General features: G+C 35.4%; 3 pseudogenes; all 3 read left to right on the top strand.

Moving 5' to 3' along the window:
• LOC149555776 (isoeugenol synthase 1-like) overlaps positions 1–27,894 on the top strand; it is an 81,751-nt pseudogene that overhangs the window by 18,830 nt on the left and 35,027 nt on the right.
• Positions 4,577–12,186, top strand: LOC149555778 (coniferyl alcohol acyltransferase pseudogene; annotated as a pseudogene).
• LOC149555777 (coniferyl alcohol acyltransferase pseudogene) lies at positions 24,522–26,053 on the top strand (annotated as a pseudogene).

Raw genomic sequence — 27,894 nt, 5'->3', positions numbered from 1 at the left:
CCTTTGACTACTAGCCTTGCCTTATGCCTATCAATCTTGCCTTCAGCATTACATTTGGTCTTGTAGACCCATTTCACTCCAATCACTTGCTTCTTGGGAGGCAATTCAGTTAGCTCCCATGTCTCATTCCTTTTGTATAGCATCTATCTCCTCATCCATGGCCTTACACCATTTTTTCTCCTTAATAGCTTCTTCAAAATATATTGGATCACTATGAGAAAATAATGCAAAATTAACACTCTCATCATAATCTTCATACCTTTCATCTTGGTATATTTCCCTAAGACTTTTGGTCTTTCTTGGTAACAGAGAGGAGAGTGTGGGATCAGAATCTTCACTGCTGCTACTTGGCACTGACACTCAGTCATGCCTAGAGGAGCTAGATAATGACTGAGGATGCTTGCCTCTTCTTCTATCTGCTCTTTCTTGTTGTTCATCAGCATCCTCTTCACTTATAATTGGCACTTTACTTGAAGTGCTCGATGACTCATCAATTGAACCATACCAAGACTGGTTTTCAAGAAATTTCACATCTCTTGAAAGAGTCATCTTGTTGTTCAATGGGTCATACAATTTGTATGGCTTTGATTTTGAACTGTACCCTGTGAAGATTTACTTCACACCTTTGTCATCCAATTTCTACCTTTTCTCTTTAGGCACATGTGCATATGCAACACATCCAAATACCCTTAGGTGTTCAACTATCCATCTTTCTCGTGACCATGCTTCCATTGGAATTCTATCACGGCCTACCTTTGTAGGACACCTATTAATTAGGTAAACTATTGTTGCCACAGCCTCTCCCCAAAATTCAGTTGGGAGACCTTTCTCTTTCATCATGCTCCTTTCCATTTCAACAATGGTCTTGTTTTTTCTTTCAACTACTCCATTCTGTTGTGGTGTATAGCTAGCTGTGAGCTCTTTCTTTATGCCATGTTTCTTGCAAAAATTTACAAAAGAATTGGAGGTATACTCCCCTCTATCTGATCTTAGGACCTTGATATAGTGTCCACATTCTCTTTTAGCCTGGGCTTTAAATTCTACAAATTTATCAAATACTTTAGATTTATTCTTTAAGAAATACACCCATGTCCTAGGACTGAAATCATCAATAAATGTCATGAAATAAGTACTCCCCCCAATGGAAGTAACTTTCATAGGACTGACTGGGTCAGTATGCACTAACTCTAATGGATATCTAGCCCTCCTAGAATTTCCAAAACTAAAGGGAAGCCTATGTTGCTTACCCAAAATACAAGCCTCACACTTGTCACATGAATTTCCTATGCGTGGAAAACCTTCTACCATTCTTTTATTTGACAATAAATTTAAACCAACATAGCCAAGATGACCATACCTGAGGTGCCATAGTCGTGAGGGGTCTTCTATCACACTCTTTAGAGCTGATTGTGTGGGAGGTGTAGCACCAACTTGAGATGAGAAACATGTCTCTATTCTCAAGGGAAATGTTCTGTTCTTTGTCATTTGAATTGCTACAAGTAAGTTATTGCTCCCATCCTTCTCTTGAATGACACATGATGAAGGCAGTGGCATTGTTTCCACTTCCCATGTTCACATCAACCACATTTGCTTGTCCTGATTGATCATTTTGCTTCTTCCAACATTCACTTGCATAATGCCCATATTTATGATAGTATTAGCATTCTACATTACTCTTATTTGAGTTGTAGTTTTTCTGACCTCCTCTTGAAGTATTTTGTGAGCTACTCGCTCCATCTACTCTTCCTGAGCTTTCTACTGCAACATTTCTTTGTCCTCCATTACCTCGGCCTTTGCCTCTTGAGTTTCTGCCTGACCCATTTCTTCCTCTCCCCCTTCCTCTTGGATTTGACTGATCCTTGAATGCTTGCTCTTGGGAAGAAGAAGATACAGATCTATTGATCCTATGCTCATGGGTTTGAAGTGTACCCATTAACTCATCCATTGCCAAAATAATGAGGTCTTTTGCCTCTTCTATGGTCATGACCAAATTGTCATATTTATGAGGTAAAATCCTCAATATCTTCTCCACTATCATTTTCTCTTGATAGTCTTCTCCATTTGATTTCAGTTGGTTAATCACATTGGAGGTCCTTGAACTAAAATCTGCAACTGATTCATTTTCCTTCATATGAAGGTTCTCAAACTCCCTCCTTATATTTTGTAGCTTTACTGTACGGACTTTATCAGTCCCCTTGAAGTTTGTCTCAAGGATATCCCATGCTTCCTTTGCATAATTTGCTCCTGCAATCTTTGGGAATACAGTCTCTATTATTGCTACTTCAATCAAACTTAATGCCTTAGCATCCTTCCTCCTTGACTCTTTCAAATGAGTCTTTTGTGCATTTGTGAGAGTAGCATACTAAGCTAGGTATGTCACATCATTGAATCCATTAACCACAAAATCCTACAAATCATTAGCAACCATTATGGTTTTCATCTTCTTTGCCCATGTATCATAGTTTTGCCCATGGAATGGTGGTGGTTACTACCATATCTTTCCTGCATCTCCTGCCATGTCAAATATCCCAAGAAAAAAAATTCCCTAACTCACTTTGGATGTGGGGCCTCAAAGCTCTGATACCATGTGAGGAATATTAAAAATTAAATTCACAACTCACAACCCTAAACCTAAAATTTCACAACCCCTAAATTTTACTCGGCACAAACTATTACTGAGTGCCAAAAATTGCTCAACACTTTAATAAATCGAGTGGCAGGAGAGTGCCGAGTGAACTCAAAAAATGAAGAGCAACTCGTTAAACACTAGATACTGAGTGAGGTCGGTAGATGAATTCCGAGTGAACTCGGTAGCCAATGCAGGGTGAGATTATCAAGTGAACTCGATAGGCAATGCAATTATCAAGTGAACTCAGAAGCCACTAGAGAGTGGAGCTCAGTAGATGAAGATACCAAGTGAACTCATTAGAGACAACAGAGATAAGATTTTTTAACAAGACTTCACCGAGTGATGATTTATAATGTGAACAACTTTCACCATTAAAACCAGAAATCCAAAACTTGAAGCTTCTAAATAAAACTTTTCAAATGCAATGAATAGAAGGAGACAAATGGATTCAAGCATGTCTACTTGCTTTCTATTCAACTTGTATTAAATCATTACAAAAATCTGGGAGCATTCGGCTTCAACTAGAAAACCCTAAAATAACCCTAAAACTTCAAATTGAAAAAACTTCAAACTTACAACTCTAATGGTTGCATACTACAATACCTAGAGCAATCACTGCTTCAAAGGGTTGAATCAAAACAAAAAACTATGAACTTACAAGATGACACAAAGAGGCACATGCTACTATAGTCATGAAATAAACTCCTTCTATCTCTGCAAAAAATTGATCTGCTGATCACCTCCTTTTACCTTTTCTCTACAACTTCTCTGCTCTGCTGAACTCTCTCTGTCTCTCTAGATCTCTAAATCTATGAATGAATGACAAAACATTCCTTTTTGTCTTTGGCAAAATATTTTCCCCCTCATTTTCAATTTCAAAATCTCACCTAACAAAATAAATGTTTATGACTGTTGGCAGGTCGCCAGGGATTGTAGGTGGGCATTTGGCTCCAAGGAGAAACAACCATCTGCAGTTAATATTCCAACAAATTCAAACTGTTAATTTATCTTTCAAGTGGTCAGATAAAAAATAATTATAAAAATTTGTCTTTCGAACCATCTTGTAAATACAGTTTTGTCCATTGTCAATAGCCATGTGCTAATGTATATAAATTATTTTAATAAGCTTTTGAAATTGTTGGATTACACAAATTATTATATACTAATGTATATAACAAATACATAAATAACTATTTTTAATAGTAACAAACTATTGAATAATAATGATATAATGACTTCTATATTTCTTTAATAGGCTTAGTATTAAATTTTGTAATATATCTAACAATGTGTCTAGTTGTTCCAATTATCATTATCTAATCCACTTGATAATTTAACTATTTAGAGGCATTTCAATCATGTGCATGGACTGATAGAAATATCACTCTTTAGAGGCATTTCAATTATGTATATTGACTGATAGAAATCTCACTCTTTAGAGGTATTTCAATCATGTACATGGACTGAGAGATATGCTCAGCCAAAATGATTGCCGGCACAATTCTTGTGCTTAACTTTTTCTATGTTGTGTATTTAATGGGTTGGAGTTAGCTTGACAAGTAGTAAACCAAGGAAGTATGCACTTGTACTGCTATTGGTGAAGAAGCTTATTTGAAGTTGTGCCATTGATATTACATTGGTGAAAGAAGCTTGTGTGAGGTTGTACTATTAAAGTTTGCGCTAGTGAAGTTGTTTGTTTGGAGTTGTTTTATTGAGTTTGCATTGGTGGAAAGAATTATTTGAGGTAGGGTCATTGAAAATTGTATTGGTCAAGAAGTTTGTTGGAGGCTATGATATTGAAGCTTGTTCTTTGTTTGAAGAAGTTTTTTTAAAATTGGACAACCATCATCTACATTAGTGAGAAATTTTTTTTCAAGGTTGAGAAATTTCAATTTACATTGAAAGAAATTTGCATTAGTCAAGAAAATCATTTGAGGTTGTGTTGAGATGGCTTCTCTTAAGCCATACATTTCCAAATATTATCATTTGAAGATTGTTAAAAAAGAAGTTATAGTGTCTACCCTTCCAATGCAGCAGCAAGTGCTTCCCTTGTCAAATCTAGATCTCATTATTCCTCCAATTTTCGTTCATGTATATTTTTGCTATAAAAATACCTCTCCTAGGACTTTTTCATTAGCATTGTTTCATCTAAAGACATCCCTCTCAAAAGTGTTGGTGTCATATTATGTTTTTACAAGAAGATTGATGATAGATAGCATTGATCTAGCAGAGGTCCATTGCAATGGCAAAGGTATTTGTTTGACCCAAGCTTACGCTACAACTTATATTTCTCAGCTAAATTTATATAGCCTTGATGAATCTGTATGGGGAACACTTACCTTTACTTTTAGAGCTCTTTCAAGAAGCTGGCATTCTATCTTTTCTGTTCAGGTAAAAGATTTGACAGAAAACATCTGCACTATTTAAACATCACACTCTAAGACTTCATTTCTATATTAAAAGTGTTAAATAGTAAAAATTTACTTATTTTCAGGAGCTTAACCATATTGAGTATTTGCGGGTTACTGAGCTCAGTTGTGGTGGTATTCTTGTTGGATGCACATTTGACCACAGAGTTGTAGATGCATACTCCGCTAACATGTTTTTCATGAGTTGGGCAAAGGTGTGTAGAAATGAGTCGTCTATGTTTCCCAATCCAAGCATTACATGCTCCATATTATGCCCTAGAGATCCCCATGCTTACTCATGTCCTCAAATTAAAAACATGTATGTGAGGCATATTGCACAAGAATCCAGCCAAGAGAATCCTCACCCAACTTGTTTAGCAAGTAGAATTTACTATATAGATGTGAAGAAGATTATGGGTCTCCAATTGAATGCAAACAAGAATGGTAGCAAGTACACCAAATTAGAGGCATTCAGTGCTTAATTATGGAAGCTCCTAATATGCACCGAGAATGTGGAGGACACAGTGAATTGCAAGATAGGAATAGTTGTAGATGGTCGGCCATGCTTAAGGAACATTGGGGTTTCTCCTCACTACTTTGTCAATGTTATAAGCTTGCCCTTTGCTAAAACCCAAGCCCATTGTGTAAAAGCCAAATCACTTTGCTGGAGTGCAAGGTTAATTCATGATGCAATACAAAGTGCAACAAATGAGGATGAGAAATAAGTCACAACCATAAAACAATCGCTCGGCACAAAGAATTGTCGAGTGCCAGTTTTGCTCGGTGCTTAAAGGAGCCGGTGGTAGTTTTCTCGGCACGTGAAGGTATCGAGTCATAGGTTTCTCGACACGTGAAGGTGCCAAGTGACAGGTAGTAGGTGTTGAGTTAGCTCGGCACAACAAGAAGCTGAGTAAGCTCGGCACACAAAGGGTTGTTCGACAACAATGGATGCCGAGTGAGCTCGGCTCAAACTAAAAAATATAACTTAGAGAAATTTCAATGTGAATTCTTTCACCATTAAAACTAGAGACCCAATGTTTGAAGCTTCTAAAAAAACTTGTCAAATGCAAAGAATAGAAGAAGAACAATGGATTCAAGTATGCTTGTTTGCCTTCTATTCAACTGAGATTAAAAACATTACAAAATTTGGGAGCATTCAGCTTCAACTAAAAAACACTAAAACAACCCTAAAACTTGTAAAACTTCAAACTTCAATGAACTTTAGACTTGCAGCTCTAATGGTTGCATACAATGGTGCCTGGAGAAATCATTCCTTCAACAGGACAAATCCAACAATAAAGAACTTACATAGTGAACAAGCGAAACACGTGCAAGTGGAGAGATTGGATCTGCTAATCACTTTATTCTTCTTCCTTCTCTGCTCTGCTTTGCAACTAAACTCTGATCTTTTGAATCCACACACTGTGAATGAATGAAATGAAAAACATTCCATTTGTCATATTCTTCCCCCTCTTTTCATAATTTCAAAACTCACCTATTGCATTCATGTTTATGATTGTTGTGTAGGTCGTCGAGGATGGTAGGTGGGCATTTGGCTCTAGGGGCAAATGACCTATTTGCATTTAATATTCCAACACTCCCCCTTTTTCCCGAGCCAAACAAACAAGGATCACTGCTGATCCACATCAACCACACCAAGACACTCTCTTAGGTGTACAAAATTTCCAATGCCTAATGGCTTGGTAAAAATGTCTACTAGCTGCGGCTTAAACTTACAAAATTCCATCTTGATATCCCCATTCTCCACCAACTCTCTAATGAAGTGATATCTGATCTCAATATGTTTGCTTCTCCCATGGAAGACTGGATTCTTGGACAATACAATTGATGAAATGTTGTCACAATAAATTGTGATTCCATCCTCTTGCCTTTCATTCAAATCTGTCAAGATCCTCCTTAGCCAAATTGCTTGACATGCTGCTATATTTGCTGCTATGTATTCAACCTCTGCTATAAATTGAGCAACAATAGGTTACTTCTTGGATACCCATGAAATTGTACCCGATCCCATATGAAACATGTATCCGGAAGTGCTCTTCCTATCATCTATACTTCTAGCCCAATCACTATCACTATAACTCACCAACTTAAATTCATTTGCTGTAGTATACAAAATCCCAAATCCCTTGGTACCTTTCACATACCTTAGGATCCTCTTTCCCTCTTGTCAATTGGAATCCTTTGGTGTTTCCATAAATCTGGAAATCAAACTTACTACATGCATTAGGTCTGGCTAAGTTGCAGTCAAATACATTAAACTTCCAACCATACTCTTGTATAGTGTTGGATCCACTCTCTTGCTAGAGTCTTCCTTGCTCAACTTCAGACCTACTGTTGTTGGTGTGGGGGCTGCCTTACTATTCTACATTTTGAATCTCTCCAAGATCTGCCCTGCATACTTTTCTTGAGAGATGAAGATGCCATCATGCATTTGTTTTACTTCCATGCCTAAAAGGTATTTCAAGCGACCTAGGTCTATCATTTTAAATTCATTTTTCATGGCCTCTTTGAATTCACCAATTAGAGCCTTGTCATTACCAGTAAAAATCAAATCATCTACATACAAGACAACAACCAAAACATTTTTATTTGCTACCTTGATGTAGAGAGTAGGCTCACCATTGCTTTTGCTAAATCCATTGCTCATCAAATATGAGTCAATCCTACTATACCATGCCCTTGGAGCTTGCTTGAGCCCATTAAGAGCTCTGTTCAATCTATATACTTTATGTTCTTCATCTGCAACTTCATAACCAGGTGGCTGCTCCACATACACTTCTTCTTTCAGTATACCATTTAGGAAGGCAGACTTCACATCCATTTGAAATACCTTCCATTTGTGCTGATCTGCAATTGCTATGACAGCACGCAAGGTTTCCATTCTTGCAACCGGGTCATATGTCTCATCATAATCTCTACCATACTGTTATTTGTAGCCCTTGACTACCAGCCTTGCCTTATGCCTATCAATCTTGCCTTCAGCATTGCATTTGGTCTTGTAGACCCATTTCACTCCAATCACTTGCTTCTTGGGAGACAATTCAGTTAGCTCTCATGTTTCATTTCTTTCTATAGCTTCTATTTCCTCATCCATGGCCTTACACCATTTCTTCTCCTTAATAGCTTCTTCAAAATATATTGGATCACTATGAGAAAATAATGCAAAATTAACACTCTCATCATAATCTTCATACCTTTCATCTTGGTATATCTCCCTAAGAATCTTAGTCTTTCTTGGTAATAGGGAAAAGAGTGTGGGATCAGAATCTTCACTACTACTACTTTGCCAACTAGTTTGGTCTTCACTAGTACTCAGCACTAACACTCAGTCATGCCTAGAGGAGCTCGACAATGACTGAGGTTTCTTTCCTTTTCTTCTATTTGCTCCTTCTTCTTGTTGTACATCACCATCTTCTTCACTCATAATTGACACTTTACTTGAAGTGCTGGGTGACTCATTAGTTGGTCCATACCATGAATGATTTTCAAGAAATTCTACATCTCTTGAGAGAGTCATCTTGTTGTTCAATGGGTCATACAATCGGTAGGCCTTTGATTGTAAGTTGTATCCTGTGAAGATGCACTTCACACCTTTGTCATCCAATTTTTGCCTTTTCTCTTTAGGCACATGTGCATATGCAACACATCCAAATACCCTTAGGTGTTCAACTATCCATCTTCCTCGTGACCATGCTTCCATTGGAATTCTATCACGGATTGCCTTTGTAGGACACCTATTAATTAGGTAAACTGTTGTTGCCATAGCCTCTCCCCAAAATTCAATTGGGAGACCTTTCTCTTTCATCATGCTCCTTGCCATTTTGACAATGGTCCTATTTTTTCTTTTAGCCACTCCATTCTGCTATGGTGTGTAGCTGGTTGTGAGCTCTTACTTTATGCCATGTTTCCTGCAAAAATTTACAAAAAAATTGGAGGTATACTCCCCTCCTCTATCTAATCTTAGGACTTTGATATAGTGTCCACATTCTCTTTCAGCCTGGGCTTTAAATTCTACAAATTTATCAAATGCTTCAGATTTATTCTTTAAGAAATACACCCATGTCCTATGACTGAAATCATCAATGAATGTCATGAAATAAGTACTCCCCCTAATGGAAGTAACTTGCATAGGACTAACTAGGTCAATATGCACTAACTCTAATGGATATCTAGCCCTCCTAGAATTTCCAAAATTAAAGGGAAGCCTATGTTGGTTACCCAAAATACAAGCCTCACACTTGTCACATGAATTTCCTATTCGTGGCAAACCTTCTACGATTCTTTTATTTGACAACAAATTTAAACCAGCATAGCCAAGATGACCATACCTGATGTGCCATAGCCATGAGGGGTCTTCAATCACACTCCTTAGAGCTGATTGTGTGGGAGGTGCAGCCCCAATTTGAGATGAGAAACATGTCTCAATCCTTAAGGGAAACATTATGTTATTTGTCATTTGAACTGCTGCAAGTAAATTCCTGCTCCCATCCTTTTCATGAATGACACACGTATCATTCTCCATCAACACTTTGTATCCATTTTGAATGAGCTGACCGATTCTCATCAAATTGTGATTCATACAAGGGACAAAATACACATTTGGTATTTCCTTCTTCTCACCTTGCTTGGTGTGGACAATAATAGATCCTTTGCCCACAACTGGTAAGGTTCCATTATTACCTATTTTAATCTCAGATTTGAAACTCTTGTCAATGAATGAAAACAAGGTTTCATTACCACTCATGTGTTTGCTACATCCACTATCAAGGTACCAAACCCCATGGGTTCCTTCTTCACCAACATTACGCATGATGAAGGCAGTGGCATTATTTCCACTTCCCATGTCCACATCAGCCACATTTGCTTATCCTGACTGATCATTTTTCTTTTTCTATCATTCACTTGCATAATGCCCATATTTATGATAGTAGTAGCACTCTACATTACTCCTATTTGAGTTGTAGTTTTCCTTACATTCTCTTGAAGTATTTTGTGAGCTACTTGCTCCATCTGCTCTTCTTGAGCTTTCTGCTACAACATTTCTTTGTCCTCTATTACCTCGGCCTCTGCCTCTAGAGTTTCTACCTGAACCATTTCTTCCTCTCCCCCTTCCTCTTGAATTTGACTAAGCCTTGAATTCTTTCTCTTGGGAAGAAGAAGAATATGTAGATCGGTTGATCCTATGCTCATGGGTTTGAAGAGTACCCATCAACTCATCCATTGTCGAAACAGTGAGGTCTTTTGCCTCTTCTATGGTCATGACCAAATTGTCATATTTATGAGGTAAACTCCTCAATATATTTTCCACTATCCTCTGCTCTTGATAGTCTTCTCCATTTGACTTCATTTGGTTAATCACATTGGAGGTCCTTGAACTTAAATCTGCAATTGATTCATTTTCCTTCATCTTAACTTTCTCAAACTCCCTCCTTATATTCTATAGCTTTACTTTATGGACTTTAGTAGTCCCCTTGAAGTTCATCTCAAGGATATCCCATGCTTCCTTTGCATAATTTTCTACTGCAATCTTTGGGAATACTGTCTCTGTCATTGTTGCTTCAATCAAACTTAATGCCTTTGCATCTTTCCTCCTTGACTCTTTCAGTTGAGTCTTCTATGCATTTGTGAGAGCAGCATACTGAGTTGGGTCTATTATATCATTGAACCCATTAATTACAAACTCCCATAAGTCATTTGCAACCATTATGGTCTTCATTTTCTTTGCCCATGTATCATAATTTTTCCCATTAAAGGATGGTGGTTGCTTCCATATCTTTCTTGTATCTACTACCATGTCAAATATCCCAAGAAAAAAAATGCCCTAACTCACTAAGGATGTGGGGCCTCAAAGCTCTGATACCATGTGAGAAATAAGTCACAACTATAAAAAAATTCTCTTGGCACAAACAATTGCCGAGTGCCAATTTTTCTCGGCACTTGAAAGAGCTGAGTGGCACTTTTCTTGGCACGTGAAGGTGCAGAGTGACAGGTTGCTCAGCACGTGAAGGTGTCGAGCAATAGGCAATAGGTGCTGAGTTAGCTCAGCACAAGAAGAAGCTGAGTAAGCTCAACACACAAAGGTTTGCTCGACAACAATGGATGTCGAGTAAGCTCAACACAAATTGAAAAATATAACTTAGAGAAAATTCAACATGAGTGCTTTCACCATTAAAACTAGAGAGCCAATGCTTGAAGCTTCTAAACAAACTTGTCAAATGCAAAGAATAGAAGAAGAAAAATGGATTCAAGTATGCCTGCTTGCCTTCTATTAAGCTGAGATAAAAAACATTACAAAATTTGGGAGCATTCGGCTTCAACTAGAAAACACTAAAATAACCCTAAAACTTGTAAAACTTCAAACTTCAATGAACTTTAAACTTGTAGCTCTAATGGCTGCATACAATGGTGCTTGGAGCAATCATTTTTTCAATAGGACAAATCCAACAATAACGAACTTACATAGTGAACAGTGGAAACACGTGCAACGAGAGAGATTGGATCTACTGATCACTTTCTTCTTCTTCCTTCTCTGCTCTGCTTTGTAACTGAACTCTGATCTATTGAATCCACACACTGTGAATGAATGAAATGAAAAACATTCCTTTTGTCATATTCTTCCCCCTCTTTTCCTGATTTCAAAACTCACCTACCACATTAATGTTTATGATTGTTGTGTAAGTCATCAGGGATGGTAGGTGGGCATTTGGCTCGAGGGGCAAACGACCTCTTTGCATTTAATATTCCAACAATGAGGAGCATTTTCAAAGTTTGATTGACTTTGTAGAGATAACAAAGCCAACACCTATCTTAGCCAAGATTTACTGTGGAGGAGATGAGGTGGAGTCATCCAGACCTGCTGTTATGGTGTCTTCTAGACTACAATTCCCTTTGTATGAGGTTGATTATGGATAGGGAAAGCCTACGTTTGCAAGCTACCATTTCGCTTGGTTTGGTGAAGTAGGATATTTCATGCCAACTCATGGCCCTGTAGGAGATGGCAGTTAGGTAGTATACATGAATCTTCCTCTCAAGCACTTTAACACAATTGAAGCTAACCCCAGTAGCATTCTACTTCCACTAAAACAACATTTCTTACAATTGTCTCATAAAAATTTCTTGCCATCCTAATTTCTTAAAGTTTTAACACTCCTCACTTTACATAAGCTGACAAATGTGATCATTTCTTAAAGTATTTTATTCCATACTTTCTATTTGATGACATTTATGGGTACATAAATCTTCTACTAATTCATTGCAAATATCTATTAGTAAAACCTTTTAAGAAGGTTTATTACTAAGGATTAGGCCTACACATACTCATTTATTAATCATTTATTTGAGTAAATTGGAGAGCCTCATTGTAGTACGTATTTTGATTTATTTAAATCTATTAAGATATTGTTAAATTACAAATATTTTTGAAGCTAAACCTGTAATGGTCCAATAAATCCTCTTGTTTCAAAAAATAGTATATTTATCTAATCGTACTTGTCTACTAATAAGCTTATTTGGTAGTGTATTTTGGCAGCAATTATCCAAGCCATGTCCTTTGAATATGTCTCGATGTCCATTTCTATATCTAGTATTGACATTATTGTATTTTTCCTACGCAATATACTATTGCAATCACTTGTTTAGTGATTAATTTTTCTTACTTGAACCAATGAAAATTCAATATTTTCATTGTTAATTTAATGGTTTGATTTTATTCAACTATTGATTAAATTATATGAAATAGAAGTATAATATTCTCTATTAAATTTGTAATCTTAAAATAGTATAACTTATGGCAACTCGCTATTCTCTAACTTTTAATTTTTTTAACTTAAATGGAAACTACAAATGCAAGCCACTATGTGGCACTTGTATTGAAATATGAAATTACTAATATAATATTGACATGATATTGAAATTTGAAATTGATTTTCAAAATTACATGAGGAAACAATTTTGTAAACTTCAATGTTTTGTACTTTAAATTTAAGTTGTTTAAATCTTTATTAGTTAGGATAGTTGGATGTCCATTTTAAATGTGTTGTTGTACATTTTGTGATTAAAGTTTTGGACATTAATAGTACTACATAATATAGATATAAAAGAGAGATTGTGAAGTAAGAAATTCTTATAACATTGAATTGAATCTTTCAAGGCCAAATATCAAATCTAAATAGTAAAAATAAATTAAAAAACAACATCCACCTATTGCACTAAATTCAACAACTAAAACAACCACACCAAATGACACGATCATGAACCAACATACAATAGGAACCCAACACACACCACCTTAAGGCAAAAAAACACAACCCATCCCATCACCTATGTAACTCCTTGAGCTGATGCAGTAAGGAGAACTTGGGGAAATGGAAAGGCTTGGTCTCACTCAACCCCTGGAAGGCGTTAGGAATGTCTTCCTCCATTTTTGAGGTCTCCTCCATATACTTCCTCTTTGCAGATTTTTCCTCCAACTATGCCTTCAAACTGCCAATTTCCTTCTTCAATTTGACTTGAACCAAATTATTCTGGGAGACCAAATAGTTCATTTGTTCCCCATGTTGATCTCATGTTTTCTTTATGGACACCATAGCCTTCAACATTTCCTCTCTTTCTTCCTCCAAAAGAACTTTGTTCTTAGTGTCCTCCACCTAGTCCTCCAATTATTCCCAACTCTGAAGCTTGTCATCCAAATCCCTACCAACATTCCACCTGACTTCATCCATGTGGCTCGAAGTCCACTCCATCAATTTTTTCTTTTTCTCTACAATGTTTTACACCCTATTGATCTTCCTGTATGCAATGTGCATCTGGAAAAGGATCCACATAGCCATCACTTTCAACCTATTTTAATAAGAGGCCACCTATGTTGAATGTAAGGTAAGATAATCCAAATCAATGGAAACATCCTCATTGTTTGAGACTAGGCCAAGCCAGGGTTCCCTAGACACTTGAGGCTCTCCCAAGTAGCTTAAATATTCCATAGTAGGGAAGGGAAGGTACAAGGTGGAGCCCATAGATAGGGGTTAAAATAATGAGAAGAGTTGTCTAGGGTCTAATCTATCTCCATAGCTAAGGCAGAACCCTTCTTAGAGGCATCCGCAATAACCACTATTTCATCCTGGGTATCAAGGAGATCATCTTTTTGTTTTGTTTTTTTTGTGCAAGTTCTAGGAGTGGTCAAGGTGTGAGTTTTCCTAATGGAAGGAGATATGGCTTTGAAAATCTCCCTATTCAACTTAGGTGCAAGGTGAGGGCAGGAGTGAAGGGTCAAATTCTAGTGGAATTCATAGAGCCTAAATAAAAGACCCTAGTGTTTGGGTAGGGACCCTTTCACTTTATAGTTTTCCATAGAGAGCAATGTTATTTTTTGGTTACTAATTAGGGAACTACTATACACTCGCCATAGTTCCTCAATAGGGTTCAGGTTATTTTTTCAGCCATTTTTTTGTGGGCCAGCATGTTTAAATTATTCTAGCCCTAATTTTGTAAGTGGAAAAAAACTTGTATAAAATGGCTTAGGGTTAGGGATTTCATAGAGTGTGATGTGATAATAGCTTCTTGCAATAGTATGGAGTTGTAAGGGGATTATAGATTTTAATCAAGTCATAATGACTAGATACTAAAAATATTGGACTCGTAGTTTGGTAAATGTAGCCCAAGGATTGGGTGAACTATGTTAAATCTTTGTGTCTTGTGTTCTCTTCTGTGTACTTTATTATTTTTCCGATATTTGATATATTTGCATGCATTTCTTATTTCTATCTCTTTAAATCCTAACAAGTGGTATACGAGCCTAGTTATTTTCAATTACCCTCTACCAGAGGATCTCATGGTTGAGTAAGAGTCTCACAGTTGAGTGGGAGTGATGAAAAATGAGGGTAAGCTAAAGGTTGAGAATTTTAATGGGAAAAACTTTCAATTATAGAAAATAAAAGTGGAGGACTATCTTTATCAAAAGGATTTATGGAGGCCATTACAAGGAAAATCCAAGAAACTGAAGGCTATGATAGATGTGGATTGATATATTTTAGATAGAAAGACACTTAAAATTATTGGATTATTCCTAACATAATCAATGGTATTTAATATAATGAAAGTAAAGATGATAGAACAGTTGATGCAAACCCTAGTGAAGTTGTATGAAAAGCCCTCCACTTCAATTAAGGTATTTCTCATAAGGTATTTATTTAATATGAAGATGGGAGAAGGTGGATCTATTGTAGATCATTTAAATGAGCTTAACATGGTTACCAAAAAATTATCTTTTGTAAATGTTAATTTTGATGAATAAATTAGGGCTTTCTTTATTTTGTGTTCTTTGCCTAAAAGTTGGAGTGGTTTGGTAATGGTTGTGAGTAATTGTGTTTCTAGATCTAATACTCTAAAATTTGAGGATGTGATTGGTTTTATTTTGAGTGAGGAAACTCATAGAAAAAGATCAAGTGGATCTACATCAGGAATCACTTTGAATGCACAAAATAAAGACAAAGCAAATGAGAGAGGAAAAAATTCTAGAAATTGTGAGAAATCAAGAGGAAAATCAAAGGGAAGAGGTCTCAATCAAGAGGACTAAGAGATTGCTAGTGGTGTGGGAAACCAAGGCATAAAAGGAAATATTGTTGGACTTCAAAGAATAATGAAGGAGACAAACAAGAAGGGGAGAAGGAGGATAATGTGGTAAGTAATAAATTGGAAGATGATGCTTTCTTTCTTTCTTTAGAATATGTTGATGATTCATGGGTTGTAAGGAGCTTCATTTCATGCTACTCCAAATAGAGGTTATTTTCTTGATTATGTCCAAGGAAATTTTGGGCTTGTTTATGTGGGGGATAATGAACCCTGTTAGATTGTTGGAAAAAGTAGAATTAAGATTAAGTTATAGAATGGGAATCATTGGCTACTACAATAGGTAAGACATGTTTCAAGGCCGAGGAGGGATTTAATTCCAATAGGAAAACTAGGTGATGAGGGTTACACATTTACTTTTAATGATAAAAATTGGAAGGCTTCAAAAGGTTCCCTTGTCGTAGAAAAATGTGTGAAAGTAGGCCCCTTATATCTTTGTACAGGACATATTGTTCCTTCTACTTTAATTTTTTTAGAGAAAAATGAATGTTCAAGAATAGATGTTGCAGTTAAGTAGGGAGAATAAGTAGATGTATATTTTGATAAAACACTATGGCACAATATACTTTGGCACATGAGTGAGAAAGGTATAAAATTACTTCATTCAAAGAAATTTTTATCAGGTCTAAAATGTGTCAATATGGATTTCTATAAAAGTTGTGTGTATTGAAAATAAAAGAGTTAGTTTTATAAATAGTGGGAATGAAAGAGAGAGAGAGAGAGAGAGAGAGAGAGAGAGAGATTAGAGCTTGTGCATACATATGTATGGGAGCCAGATTGTGTATCTTCCCTTAGTGGCTCTCATTATTATGTTACATTTATTGATAATGCAACTAGAAACATATGGGTTTATTTCCTTAGAGAAAAATTTGATGGATTTTTAACTTTTAAGAAATGGAAATGCTTGGTTGAAAATGAGATTGGCAAAAGATTAAAATATCTTAGATCTGATAATGGTGGCTAGAATTTTCGTAATGAATTTGAAGATTAAATTGTTCTACTAATGGTATTTGTAGGTAGAAAATTGTTCTAAGGACTCCACAATAATATGGAGTGGCTTAACACATGAATGGGATAATAATGGAGTTTGAATGGAGTATGAGGTTACATGTTGGGCTACCCTTAAACATGTGAGTGGAAGTTGTTAATACTACTGCATATTTTATTAATAGATGCCCCTCTACTCATTGGGGTTATGGTACTCTAGAGGAAGCATGGACTTCTAAGAAGGTGAGTTTTCTTTTCTTAAAACCTTTGGTTGTGAAGCATTTTCACATATAGATTCTGAAAATAGAACCAATTTGGAAGCTAAGTCAAAGAAATGTTTATTTTTTGGATATGGAATTGATAAATTTGTTTATAGTCTTTTGGATTTTGAAAATCACAAAATTGTAGGAAGGTCAATGTCATATTCAAGGAGAAAGTATTGTACAAATATCTATTGTAGCCACATGAGAAGAAAGAAAATCATTATGTATTTGTGGATGATACTCAATAGGATTATGTTCCAGTAGTCCCTCATGCTCTGCAACAAAAAATATGACAAAACCTAGTGAATGTTAGATTATCAACAAGGCTAAGCTCCAAAAAGATTTTCTCATATTCTATTTTATTAACAAGTTGTGATGAACGTGAATTTTATGATGAAGTTGAGTAGGTGGATACAGAGCTTCAATGGGAGTCTGCAATAATAGAAGAAATGGGTTCCTTTCTAAAAAATCAGACTTGGGGTTTATGTAAGTTGTCTGCAACTAAAAGGGTTTTACAGAATAAATGGGTTTATAGGTTGAAAGAAGTGGATAGAGGTAAGAAAATATTCCAAACTAGGTTAATTGAAAAAATATTTGCACAAAAAAATGGAATTGATTTTGGTCAAATATTTTCTCATGTTGTTAAAATGACTTCTATTGACACTATTTTAAGTAATGTGGCTACTGAATATTTGTATTTGGAGTATCTTGATGTTGAAATAACATTTCTTCATGGTGATCTAGATAAAGAAATATATATGGCACAACCATAGGGATTTGAGGTCAAAGGTAAAAAAAATTAGTGTACAGATTGAAGAAAAGTTTATATGGCTTGAAATAAGCACCTCAACAATGGTATCTTAAATTTGATAGTTTTATGCATGAGCATGCTATACTAGCTGTCATTCAAACCATTGTTTTTATTTTAAGAGGTTGGATGATGATAATTATATTATTTTATGTTTATATGTTGATCATATGCTTCTAGATGGGTCTAACATGGATCACATTAAAGGGTTAAAACAATAATTAGCACATTCATTTTCTATGAAGGATTTGTGGGCAGAAAAACAAATTTCTTGTATGAAAGTTTGCATAGGCAGGAAGAAAAAAATTGACTCTATCTTAGGCTGATTATATTGAAAAGGTGTTGCAAGGTTTCTCTATGCAAGTTGCCAAAGTTGCCAACACACCTTTTCCTAGTCATTCAAAATTGACTAAGGAGATGTGTCCAAAGACACAAGAAGATGAGGACAAGATGCCCAAGGTCCCTTATGCTTCAGGTATAGGGAGCTTAATGTTTGTCATGGTATGTACTACGCTAGTTATTGCCCATGCAATGGGAGTAGTTAGTAGGTATATAAGTCATCCTAGTAGTGAGAATTGGAATGCAGTCAAATGGATTCTCAGATATTTGAGAGGAACATCCAGTAAATTTTTACATTTTGGGGGCTCTACTATTGATTTACAAGTCTATGTTGACTTAGATTTGATAGGAGATCTTGATACCAGGTGGAGTTCTATAGGTTACATATTTATTGTGGGTGGGACAATTGTGAGTTGGGTTTCTCAGTTACTAAAGGTGAATGCTTTATCCAATATAGAGGAAGAGTATGTGGTTGCTACAGAGGCAACGAAGGAGATCATATGGCTTCAATTCTTCATGGAAGAAGTGGGACATCCATAACAAGATAATTATCTATATATGTAGATAGTTAGAGTGTCATTCATCTTGCCAAGAATTTTTCTCTATATTTGTAGATAAAACACATACAGTTGCTCTGCAATCAGTCAGTATTGGAGGATGGATTATTAAACATGGACAAGATATGTATATATGATATTCAAGCAGATGTGTTTAGAAAGGTAGTGACAAGGGAGAAGTTGAACTCTTCTTCAATTTTGGTTGGTCTTATAGATTGAATAGAATAAATGAACGGTTGAGGCTGGGTTGGCTCAATCTGGTGGGACCCTCATGGAGTAGTAGTATTACTACACTTGATTAGTCTCCAAGTGGTAGGATTTTGTCTAGTATGGAGCCTAATTAGTTCTCAAGTGGGAGATTTTTATTTTGTGGTGATTGGTTATGGAAGTACTATACACTCACTGTAATTCCTTAGTAGGGTTTGGCGTTGGGCCTTGAGAAAAGGGTTTGGGGGAGACAACCCCCAATATAGTTGTAGCTGATAGCCCATGATTATTGAGGATTCAGGGGTGTAGCCCCTGAGAGAGAGAAAATTGGGGCTATTTTATCAGCTATTTTTCTATGGGCCGACATGTTTAAATTATTCTAGCACTAATTTTGTAAGTGGAAAAAAAATCTTGTATAAAATGGCTTAGGGTTAGGAATTTTGTAGAGTGTAATGTGATAATAGCTTCTTGTGGTGGTATTTAGTTGTAATAGGATTATAACTTGTAATTAGGTTGTAATCAATGGAAAATAAAAATATTGGACTCATTGTTTGGTGAATGTAGCCCATGGATTTGGTGAACCATGTTAAAGGAAAATATGGGAATGAAACATATTGTACCTTCTTGTGTGGGTAATTAGTTGAATGAGAACCTTCACTAGGCCCTGGCACACCCCATTCATTTCCTCTTCATTGAAACGATGATGAATCCTAGTAACTTTCTCACTAGGGCCAAGAAAGCACTCCAAACCCTCTTTGAAGGACATTTTCATGTTCCTCATAATCTTTACACCTTCCTTGCTCACCATAGTAATGGAAAATAAACTCTGACATAATCAAAAAGGAAAAAAAAGCCATTGTAACATTGGCTTCATCCAAAGACTCCATAATTTTCTAGGAGAGATCAGGGTTGTAACCCTTTATGCCCGTGATATACTTCACAATCCCACCATGCTCAATGGTCTCCTAAAGTGCATTGTCATTTTTATGATCCCCTCATTCATCAAGTTCAATATAATTGGTATCTCCATCCATTCTTCTCCCACTCTGGTGATAGTAAATTTTGCACATAACTTTCAAAAAGAACAAACCTAAGAAAATCAAATACCAAACTTTTAGTTTCGTAGACAAGCTAAATAACTCAAACACCCAAATGGAGAGCTAACTTGTCAAAACAATATATCAACTAGACCACCAGAAAGGAAATAATGACATCTTCATTAATGTGTGACTCTAGAGTGATCATAGAAGATTGTGTCATACACCTCTGTTGGGATAGTGAAAGGGCCATCCCAAATTTTGAATACCTCTGTATATTTTCCCACTCTAGCCAACCTATCTGCAACATGATTTCCTTCTTGACAAGTGTGGAAAAAAAAAAACCTCCTCTACATTCATTAATAGGTGTCTAATAATTTGTATTACATCTTTTTAATTCCATACAACCTTAGTCATGGACCTTAAAATATTAATTATATTTAAGACATCCCCTCCAATAATATTTTTTATAAATTCATCCTTGTCGGCACAATAACCCCATGATAAAGGGAAACAAGCTTAACGACACAAGTCATCTAGACACCAAGGTTTACTTTACTGAGTAGGCTGCCAACAATTCCCCTTTTGAGTTTCTCAAAATCCCACCCCCACTCGTTTGACCTGGGTTACCCATTGAGGAACCATGAAAATTCATCTTAACCTAATCTAGGTCGGTGGGGATTTAATATTCCTATGGATACCAGTCACAAGATTTTTTTAAAAACTCAAATTATCTAATAGTCCCCATTGCCGAAAAACCTCCAAATCAAAAAAAAGGATGGGATGGGACAATTCTTAGATGGATTTGGAATCCTCATATTGTCCATCATGTTATGGATGAGCCCCATATTAACTGCTTTGATATTTTTACGCAATTCCCTGAATATCATATTATTATGTTCCTTCCACAAGCTCCAGCTACCATACCCAAGGAACTACCACTAGAGTTCAGAAACAAAAGGATGAGGTGATAGGGAAAACCAAGAGTTAACAAAACATTTTGGATCATTACTCCAACATCATTCTAAATTGAAAAGACTCATAATACTTTGTGTGGCTTTCCAAGAAAAGAGACAAGAGAAGAGAATATGCTCAACAAACTCAAGATCATGTTCACATAGAATACATCTATTGACAATTTGAATTTACCTATTTTCTAAAGATTATCTAAAGTAAGGATCTTATTATGACAAACAATTCAATTAAAAAGCTTGACTTTGGGTATAGCCTTACTATCCCATATCATTTTCCAGTCAAACGTACTTGGCCAATTTGGAACTAGTGCAAGTCAAAACTAGATTTAGTTGTACAATCTACCAACTTCAAGCTTTTTTACATAACTTTATTGAACTAATCCAGCCTATAGAATCTTAAAGAATTAAGATGGTTGAGAAGTTCCAAAGGAATGGGCTTTAGAGCAGGAGCAACCCAATTTTATCATGTAGTTGACATGGGCATAAATTTATGATATCTTAGTCACCAACAATTAGGTGCTAACATATGTATATATAAATTAGTAAACTTATCTTCTCCATGTTTTTGGTTATTATATGTACATTGAATGTTAAAAGTAATTATAAAGGTTTGTATTTTAGATCAATTTGTTCAATATTATTAATGTAGTAGTATGTACTTTTGCCACTATCAATAATTAATTATACAGGTGGATACATTTTCATGTATCAATATTTTTTATTATTATTGAAGTATTATATTAAGGGGTTTAACCCTTCCAACACTATGGCCCAAGGTTTGTTCAAAACAACTATTTACAAAACAAGGTCAAAGAAAATTCATTAATAGAAAACTAGTAGCACAACTTTTAAAATCCGTGATTTGATAATTAATAGACAACTCACCCACCACCTAGCCTTTGGAGAGTAAGAGTCTCTAAATTGATTTTTTTTTTTGGCCTGGAGACAACTATCCAAGTGATATTTTAATAGGGACCCACCATAAGGGGAAGGTGGTGGAATAGTCTTCAAGATAGAATCAATAATAGGAATAGAGTGTTAACAATGTTGTATCTCAATAGTTAAAGGGTTAGTACAATACAAGAGTGGTATAAATTTGATAAGGATCCACACAACCAAAGGTGATCATATTAGAGGTAAGAGGTGTTGTCAGATCCAAAGAGAAGTAAAAGGTTATCTCACTACGAGCATCACCCTGTGGGGAGCCATCATTGATTTGCAAAGAGATATGAGAGGAAGAGTTCAATCCACAAAATGGTGAAATAGTCATCATTTGTATCCCTCCACCAAGTGGCAACACCTCTTTGATGTGCAACAAACTAATATATATACCAAATTACGAAAGGAGAAGCATCACTAACACCAAAAGGTGAGGCCAACATAACCCACTAGTTCATCCCATGAAATATCCCCCGCCATGAGAACCACCTCCCCAGGGACAATTATGGATATGTCAATGTCAAATAGAATGTCAAGAAAGGAAGAGAGACCCATTGCAATCATAGCCTCATTCACCTTTAGAAAATGACCAATAGAATTATCAATGGTCTCAAAGAAATATTTTTCCCAAAAATGTAGTGGAAGATTGGAGAAATAAACTCACACTCAGTTGTCCAAGCTACCTAAAACTAACACACCCAATAGACCTTTAGTAGAAATTTATTCAGAAGCACCTAAGCTAGAGTCGCCCATTGGAAAAGGGTGTAGATGCAAAGGTGGAAGCACTCATTCTTGTATTTCATACTAATATGTTATTATTATAAGCATTAAGTAATTAAATTATTTTCAAAAAAATTGCATTTTTGACCAACTTATCCAATATTACAAATGTATTTACATGCATTTTGTCCACCATCAATAATATACTACACATATGTAAATGCTTGTCTGGGTGTGATTATGTTGCAATTTCTTACCATCAATGCTTCTGATCATACTTGTGATCCATCATCAAGATGAAGAATGCTAGGATACCTAAAGATCCATCATGAGGATAAAAGAATGTCAGGTACCCTGATGGATCATTGAGTATGATTGGAAATGTTGATGGTAAAAAATTGCAACACGATCACACCAAAACAAACATTTACATATATCATGGATTGTGAAAATCTGCTTACATTAATATACTACACATACACAAATTACCATGTATTAATTTATTATATATTTATAAACATTAAATATTGAAATTAATTATAAAAGTTTATATTCTAGAACAACTTGTTCGATATTTTTTTCTATTAAATATAACTGAATCTCTTTACATCGTAATGATTACCCTCTTGTTAAAATCGGGTATCTGAAAACAATAAACATGGAGTAACAGTTGATGTCCTACAAATATTAAACTCCCTAACACACAATAACTTTAATATTAAGTTACATATATGACTGGTATACAGTTTTAGAACGTACAAAATGAATATACAAAATAACTACCATTCGTCATAGATAAAGGATGGAAGGGGAGATTGGTGCCGATACATCACGAAGAAGAATTTTTACCTCAAATTACTAAAACGATGCTTAAACTCATTTTTTAGTTTGGCATGTGAAATGGTATATTCTTTATGGGAAAAAATTCAGAGTTCAAATTAAATCTAAGTGAGACTGAAATAAGTTTTTTCTATTAGTTAGTTGCGCCTTGAATTTATCACAGCTTTTGTACCAATAATAGTACAAAAAGATTTGTGAATTAAAACTGTTAATTTATCTTTCAAGTGGTCAAGTATTATAAACATCACTTCAAAAGTAATTATAAAAGTTCGTCTTTCGAACCATCTTGTAAATACAGTTTTGCCCATTGTCACTAGCATGTGCTAATGCATATAAATTATTTTAATAAGCTTTTTAAATTGTTGGATTATACATATGTACTTTGCATATAATAAATCCATAAATAACTATTTTGAATAATAATGATATAATGACTTCTATATTTCTTTAACAGGCTTACTATTAAATTTTGTTGTCTAGTTGCTCCAATTACCAATATCTAATTGGCTTGATAATCACACTGTTTAGAGGCATTCAATCATATGCATTGACTAATAGAAATCTCACTGTACAGAGAGGCATTTCAATCATGTACATTGACAGAGAGATACAGCCAGCCAAAAAGAATGCCAGCACAATTCTTGTGCTTAACTTTTTCTAGGTTGTGTATTTAATGGGTTGGAATTAGTTTAACAAGTAGTAAACCAAGGAAGTATGCACTTGTAATGCTATTGGTGAAGAAGCTTATTTGAAGTTGTGCTATTGATGTTTGCATTGGTGAAAGAAGCTTGTCTGAGGTTGTGCTATTGAAGTTTGTATTAGTGAAGAAGTGTGTTTGATGTTGTTTTATTGAATTTGCATTGGTGAAAAAAATTATTTGAGGTAGGTTGAAATTTGTATTGGTCAAGAAGTTTGTTTGAGGTTGGATCATTGAAGTTTTCCTTGATCAAAGAGTTTTTTTTGGAGGTTGTGATATTGAAACTTGATTTGTTGAAATGTTTGTTTGAAGTTGTACAACTGTCATCTACATTGGTGAGAAAGTTTGTTTTAGGTTGAGCAATCTCAATTTGCATTGCTGGAAAATCTTGTTTGAGGTTGTACCATTGAAATTTACATTCAGGCCATTGAAATTTGCATTAATCAAGAAAATCAGTTGAGGTCGGGAAGAGATGGCTTCCGTTAACCCATGCATTTCCAAAGATTATCATTTGAAGATTGTTAAGAAAGAAGTTATAGTGCCTGCCCTTCCAATGCAGCAGCAAGTGCTTCCTTTGTCAAATCTAGATCTCCTTATTCCTCCAGTTTCCGTTCATGTATATTTTTGCTATGAAAATCCCTCTCCTGGGACTTTTGCATCAGCATTCTTTCATCTAAAGACATCTCTCTCGAGAGTGTTGGTGTCATATTATGTTTTTGCAGGAAGATTGATGACAGACAGCATTGGTCTAGCACAGGTCCATTGCAATGGCAAGGGTGTTTGTTTGACCCAAGCTTATGCTGCAACTTCCATTTCTCAGCTAAATTTATATAATCCTGATGAGTCTGTACAGGGGAAGCTCGTTCCTTTACTTTCGAAGCACTTTCGAAAAGATGGCATTCCTATCTTTGCTGTTCAGGTAAAAGATCCGACAGAAAACATATGGACTGTTTAAACATCACAAGTAAAAGTGTTAAATAGTCAAAGTTTAATTATTTTTCCGAGCTTAACCATATTGAATATTTGCAGATTACCGAGTTCAGCTGTGGTGGTATTCTTGTTGGCTGCACATTTGACCACAGAGTTGCGGATGCATACTCTGCTAACATGTTTTTCATGAGCTGGGCAAAGGTGTGCAGAAATGAGTCATCTGTGTCTCCCAATCCAAGCATTACACGCTCCATATTATGCCCTAGAGATCCCCATGCTTACTCATGTGCTCAAATTGAAAATATGTATGTGAGGCATATTGCACAAGAATCCAGCCAAGACAATCCTCACCCAACTTGTTTAGCAAGTAGAATTTACTACCTAGATGTGAAGAAAATTATGGGTCTCCAATTGAATGCAAACAACAATGGTAACAAGTACACCAAATTAGAGGCATTCAGTGCTTACTTATGGAAGCTACTGATATGCACCCAGAATGTAGAGGACACGGCGAATTGCAAGATGGGAATAGCTGTAGATGGCCGGCCGTGCTTAAGGAAAATTGGGGTTTCTCCTCATTACTTTGGCAATGTAATAACCTTGCCCTTTGCTGAAACACATGCCCATTGTGTAAAAACAAAATCACTTTGCTGGAGTGCAGGGTTAATTCATGATGCAATACAAAGTGCAGCAAATGAGGAGCATTTTCAAAGTTTGATCGACTTCGTAGAGATAACAAAGCCAACACCTGTCTTAGCCAAGATTTACCGCGGAGGAGATGAGGTGGAGTCATCCGGACCTGCTGTTATGGTGTCTTCTGGACTACGATTCCCTTTGTATGAGGTTGATTATGGATGGGGAAAGCCTACGTTTGCAAGCTACCATTTCCCTTGGGGTGGTGACGCGGGATATGTCATGCCAACTCATAGCCCTGCAGGAGACGGCAGTTGGGTAGTATACATGAATCTTCCTCTCAAACACTTAAACACAATTGAAGCTGATCCCAGTAGCATTCTACTTCCACTAAAACAACATTTCTTACAATTGTCTCGGAAAAATGTCTTGGCTTCCTAATTTCTTATAGTTTCAGCACTCCTCACTTTACATGAGCCGACAAATGTGATAATTTCTAATCTTAAACAACTATGTCTCAGATTTCTCTTTAGATTTGCTCAATGGCTTGGTGAAAAGGTCCAGTAGTTGTTTCTTAGACTTTCAATACTTCATTTTTATTTATCATTTTTGACTAAAGTTCTAATAAAATGATATTTGATTTCAATATATTTACCTTTTTATGAAACACATGATTTTCTTTTGTTAATTCTATTGATAAAAAATTGTTTTTTCATCCTTTATTTCTTCTTTTAAATCTGCTAAAATCCTCCTAAGCGAAATAGTTGGATATTTTGTTGCTATATACTCAGCCTTAGTTCCATAGAGAAATTATGGGGTTTTTTCTTTAAACCCATAAAATTGCTATTGAACCCAAATGGAACAAATAATCTACTGTGCTCTTCATATCAACCACACTTCTTTTAAATCTGCTAAAATCCTCCTAAGACAAATAGCTGAATATTTTGTCTCTATATACTCAGCCTTGATTCTATAGAGAAATTATGGGTTATTTTTTTTAAACCCATAAAATTTCTATTGAACCCAAATGGAACAAATAATCTAATGTGCTCTTCATATGAACCACACTTATTACTATTTCTGTAACCAACCAATTCAGAATTATTTGTTATAGCATGCAAAATACCATATAATTTTGTGGAATTGACATATCTCATTATTCACTTACTCTCTTGCCAGTGGGTGTCTTTTGGAGTCTCCATAAATCTAGAAATCACCTACTTACTAAATGTATTATATCTATCCTAGTTGTTAAATATATCAAACTTTCAACCAAACTCTTGTACATGGTCAAATTCACATTATTACTACAATGTTACTTGATCAACTTAATTACTATGGTTGTTGTGTTGGTGCAAGCTTATTTTTTTGCATTCTAAATATCTAAAAAAAATATCTACTACATATATTGCTTGAGAGATTAAAATACCATCATGCATTTATTTTACTTATATTCCTATAAAATACCTCAAATGGCCTAAACTTTTCATCTCATGCTCTTTCTTTATGGGCTCTTTGAAATTGGCAATGAAGAAATCATCATCGCCACTAAAAACTCTATCATCTATATACAAGAAAATAATTAAAATTTTAGTATCACTTGCCTTGACATTAAGAGTGAGCTCACTATCTATTTCTCTAAAATCATTGCCCATCAAATATGAGTCAATCATGCCCATAGAGTTTGCTTCAACTCATAAAGATTTTTCTTTGGTTTACACACTTTGTCTTGTTGACCTAGAACTTCATAACCAGATAGTGGTTCCACAAACACTTATTTTAACACTCCATTCAAGAAGGTGAACTTTACATCCATTTAAACGTTTAATTTGTGTTGGGCTCCAATCGCTTTGATTGCATACAGTTTCCATTCATGCTAAAAATAAATGTCTCATCACAGTCTCTCCCAAACTATTGTTTGTACCCTTTGAAAACCAATTTTGTTGCACATTTATATTGATTATTCCTTTAGCATTTCTCTTGTGCTTCGAGACTCATTTAAGCTTAATAGCTTACTTTTTGGGAGGTAAATAAATTAGCTCCTATGTTCTTCAACAATGGCCTCATACTATTTTTTCTCTTTAATAGCATCCTCAAAAAAAAATGTTCACTGTGAGAAAATAATTTTAAAAATCATATTTTCATCAATGTCATTATAATACTTTTCACTCTAGTATATCTCCCTTGTAGATTTTTGGTATTTCTTAGCATTAGAGAGGTAAGAGAGGAGCTTGATCTATCACTATTATTGTTTCTCTATTGTGCAGACTAAGTTGAGAGTT

This window comes from Cupressus sempervirens, chromosome 5, assembly GCF_028749045.1.
Source record: "Cupressus sempervirens isolate cs-2001-9-10 chromosome 5, ASM2874904v1, whole genome shotgun sequence".
NCBI classification, from domain to species: Eukaryota; Viridiplantae; Streptophyta; class Pinopsida; order Cupressales; family Cupressaceae; genus Cupressus; species Cupressus sempervirens.
The sequence above is the reverse complement of the archived record's forward strand: the minus strand, read 5'-3'. Positions and strand labels throughout refer to the sequence as shown.